The sequence below is a fragment of the Sinocyclocheilus grahami genome, unplaced genomic scaffold (genome assembly GCF_001515645.1).
Source record: "Sinocyclocheilus grahami isolate Dianchi unplaced genomic scaffold, SAMN03320097.WGS_v1.1 scaffold682.1, whole genome shotgun sequence".
NCBI classification, from domain to species: domain Eukaryota; kingdom Metazoa; phylum Chordata; class Actinopteri; order Cypriniformes; family Cyprinidae; genus Sinocyclocheilus; species Sinocyclocheilus grahami.
Window position 1 is genome coordinate 98,518 of NW_015505861.1, and position 4,988 is coordinate 103,505.

Consider the following 4,988-nt stretch of genomic DNA (forward strand, 5'->3'; position numbering starts at 1 on the left):
AAACTACCTTCTTCAGCATTCAGGTCTTGTCAAAAAACCATTACGAGATGACAGTCCTGAGATTGTGCCCTAAGCTGTTCAGCATCCTCAGACTTTCACTGTTTCCTAACCACGCTTGTTACAATCTGTCTGTCCACAGTAAAGGCAAAACTGCTGTGCATTGTTATATATATATTAAAACTTGCTGCTTTATTACAGTACATACAGTATAACAGTATTATGTTAACTACTTGTAAGTGTTGAATCTGCAATGATTTTACAAATTGTTATAAAACAAATCAAGTTGAAATTAAGTTTAAAACTTGTAATTATAAGACAAGACAAGTTTTTATTTGGGCTGTTAATATTAGTTATGATTGGAAAGAATGTGTCTATGCTCACCAAGGCTGCATTTATTTGATCAAAAATACAGTAAAATAAATTACAATTTAAAATAACTGTTTTCTGTTTGAATATATTTTAAAATACAGTTTATTCCTGTGATGGAAAAGCTGAATTTTCAGCAGCCATTACTCCAGTCTTCAGTGTCACATGATCCTTCAGAAATCATTCTGATATGCTGATTTTCTGCTCAAAAAACATTTCTTATTATTATCAATGTTAAAAACAGATGTCGCTGCTTCATATTTTTGTGGAAACTGTGATACACAGGGATAAGTTTGGGATAACTAAGATTAAAAAAAATATATAAAATAATAATAATAAAAACAAACTAAAAATCAAATACTTTTATTCAGCAAGGATTCATTAATTCATCCAAACATGGCATTAAAGACATTTATAATATACATTTATATTATATTTATATGTAACAAAATATTTTTTCAGATAAATGCAGTTTTGAACTTTCTATTCATTAAAGAATCCTGAAAAAAATATCATATCATGGTTTCCACAAAACTATTAAGAAACTAAAATGATCAACATACCATTATTAATAACTGAGCACCAATAATAATTGATTATAAATGACTATATAAACTGAGCTTCACACACATACTCATAAACCCAAAGGTGCAGCACATTCCTGTATAGACACACACACACACACAGCTTTTCATGCTGTAGTAACCTTGTACTCTCACATTAGTGAACACTACTGCAGCAGCACTGTTCTAGATGTCTTATTTAAAAATAAATGATGCTTCCACATTCAGCACAATTTCCTATTGCAAGGAAACAAGAATTATAAAAGCAGATTTAATGGCTTTTAAAAGGAAAAACAGTCAAACCCCCTTTCATAGGGAAAACATTATCGACTGAAAGCCATGAATGTTTGTGATCCCTACAGTCAAAATACAGCACAACTAGGGTTTTGCTGTCCCACTTTATGTAATTGACTGCCATATTCTGTCCAATATGTTTAGTAAATCACTGTTGGACTACTTGTCGTCTTTTCCTTTAGTGTCCGGCTGCAAGATTACCCAGCTATAATCAAAGGATTATTACTATTTCGCTGATCTGTCTATGAAGTGAACTATAATGCTAGCTGAACTAAAACTGCTTAAATTATTATTTTTTTTAGCTTTCTGTTTCTTTAATTTGGCCCACATCTTGAAATGACCTAGTTTGTTCCTCAATAACAATATGTAGTTAACAATGATTCAAGCTGTACTATTGCTCTGTAAAATTCTGTTTAATCAAGTTAAAATTGATTGTATTAAAAGAATAGTTGACAAAAATGAGAGACGCCATTATTTACAAACCCTCGTTTATTTTGCCTATTTATTTGAACAGCAATATTGTGAAATATTATTACAACTTAAAATAACTGTTTTCTATTTGAATATATTTTAAAATTTTATTCCTGTGATGCAACGTCATCCACACTGTAAAAAACTGTAATTTTATGGTATTTTACTGTTTTCTTTTACAGATTTTTCACAAACTTTTGAAATATGGTAAAAAAATTTAAAAGTCAAATTACAGAAGTAGACTGCAAATTTACATGTCTGGTGTAAAAATTACATGAAAAACATGTAGATGTGCATAACTAAGAAATTTTAATTTTTCTGAAGATTTTTTTTGTATTTTTTTTTTTCCACTTCAAAATACTGGGAATGCATATGCAAATGTATCAACACTTCACAAATATATATTTTAAATATTTATATAATTAATAATTATTTTTTTTTAAATATTTTTTTATATATATTATATAATAATTTACATTTACATAATATTAGATGTGCATAACTAAGAAATTTTAATTTTTCTGAAGATTTTTGTATTTTTTTTTTTCCACTTCAAAATACTGGGAATGCATATGCAAATGTATCAACACTTCACAAATATATATTTTAAATATTTATATAATTAATAATTATTTTTTTTTAAATATTTTTTTATATATATTATATAATAATTTACATAATATTATATTAATTAATAGATGAGCATTTATATACCTTTTACTGGAATGAAAAGAGAGAAAGAAATGTGGTTTATGGAATTGGTAATTTTTTTTACTGTGCAGGTTTGGAATGACATGAAGTATGACATTAGTAAATGATGACAGAATATATATATATATATATATATTGTTACGTCCCAAGGCGTAATTATTTGTATTGGTTTCCTTGGTGTTATATTTGGACAGTATTTAATTGTTGATCAGTTTGTCTTTTGGCAGTGTTTTGTTTTCGCTCTCGCTCTCGCTCTCTCTCTTCTCTCTACTCCATGCAAAGCTTGATGAAGATCACCTGGTCCTAATTGTCATCAACTACTGACTCGCTCTGATTGGCTGCTGGAGGGAGAGTGTGTGGATAAAGCTGGAAACTCGGTGTGAAGTAGGTCTTCTTGGCCTCTGGAGATTGTTCTTTTCGCCTGCCCCAGACAATAGCATGTGTGCTAGTTGTTGCCTGTTTGCATAGTTGGTGTATAACTGTGAAAATTTGGAGAGAGGTTGTTACTCTGTTTTGTGCAAGTAAACTCACTACGTGAGGTTTAAGCCAACCGTTTATAATTACTTTTGGTGCAGTAGGGAGGAGGATGCCGTTTCTTTTAAGGTCCATGTTTTCTCCTGTTTTTGGCTAGAAAGGGAGTCAGGTAAGACTTTTGTTGTTTGTTTTGAATTTTGATTTGAGAGATTAGAAAGTACCCCTTTTTAGTAAATTAGACCTGTATGTTTGTTGTTTTGGCCTGGTCCCCTCCCGAAGCTTTATTTGCTCCGTGCTTAGTACTTTTTCTGAACTTGGTCAATAAACTAATTTTCTAGACCGTTACGAAAGTCTGTGTGATTTTCTGTGGAGTGCTGGGACAGGAGAGAAGACCTCCAGGTTGCAGGTAGAAAAGCGGTTTCTTTTCTTCGGGCTTAATTTGCAAAATTTCCTTGTTTCGGCCACCCCTGACCCTAGACAGGGGAGGTATGTAACAATATATTTATTAACAAAACTTATGAACTTTAATAGTATGTTATTTTGTTATTTTATTTGATTGTAATTACATTTAAAAACTGATACATTAAATGAATGCATTTTATATATTTTATATAACATCGCCTTTATCTTTCAGTGCTTGCACTGAGATGTTACCAGTGCAAATACAAATATAATTCTTCTGAACAATGCAAAAAAAAATCTAACAAAATGTCCTCTTCAGTGTATATATGTCACCATATTCAACAGTAAGCATTTCATGATTATGAAAAAGAAGTTAAAGTTTTTTTTTAATCTTCATGTAGTTTCTTAGTTGTCTTTGTAGATGGCAATAGAAGAACTGCGGGGGGGAGGGGGAGGGAGAGAAGAGAGAGAGAGAGAGAGAGAGAGAGAGAGAGAGAGAGAGAGAGAGAGAGATCAATCGGGGAAAAACAAATACGTCCTTGGACGTAACAATATATATATATATATATATATATATATATATGTGTGCTCTTCACTTGGCTGGCAAAAATTACTGAGATATGTATGTGCATATATATATATATATATATATATACAGTCGTGGTCAGATTTGTTGGTACCCTTGGTAAATATGATCAAAAAAGTCTGTGAAAATAAATCTGCATTGTTTATCCATTTGATCTTTTATTTTAAAAAATATATAAAAAAATCTAAGCTTTAATCGAAGTAAAAAATAAATGAAGGGGGGGGGGATCACATTGTGAAATAAATAATTTTCTCTAATACACGTTGGCCACAATTATTGGTATCCTTAGAAATTCTTATGAGTAAAATATCTCTGAAGTATATTCCCATTCATATTTACAATTTTTAGCACACCAGGGTGATTATGAATCTGAAATTATCCAGCCATTGCTTCCTGTTCCACAAAAAAAAAAAAACAAAGGCCAAATTCTCTTAATCATCCATCACAAGGAGTAAAACCAAAGATTATAGTTCTGATGTGCAGCAACAGATAATTGAGCTTCACAAAACAGAAAGTGGCTTTAGGAAAAGAGCTAGAGCATTGAACATTCCCATTTCCACCATCAGGGCAATAATTAAGAATTTCCAATCAACTAAAGATGTTACAAATCTTCCTGGAAGAGGACGTGTGTCTATATCGACTTAATGCACCCTGAGGAGGACAGTTTGAGTGGCCAAAGACTGGATGAAGGAATGTTCTCTGATCTCTTGTCAGATGTTCTCATCAGCCAAGACCAAACTCTTCAGGCATTAGAGGTGAAGACTCAGAGCTCTTCTCTTGGCAAAAGGATGATGCAAAAATTATTGAATAAAAGGGTACCATTAATTGTGTCCAACATGCATTAGAGACAAACATTTATTTTATAATGAGATTTCTCCCCATTTTAAATTCTTATTATTCAATGAAAGTTTAGATTTTTGTACATTTTTAAATTAAAAGATCAAAAAGATTAAAAATGCAGATTTATTTTCACAGCCTTTTTTGATCATATTTACCAAGGATACCAATTCTGACCACGACTGTATATGTATATGTATAAAAACAGTATATACGGTATTATAATCCATTTATTACCTGATAACCACCTTATATATATATATATATATATATATATATATATA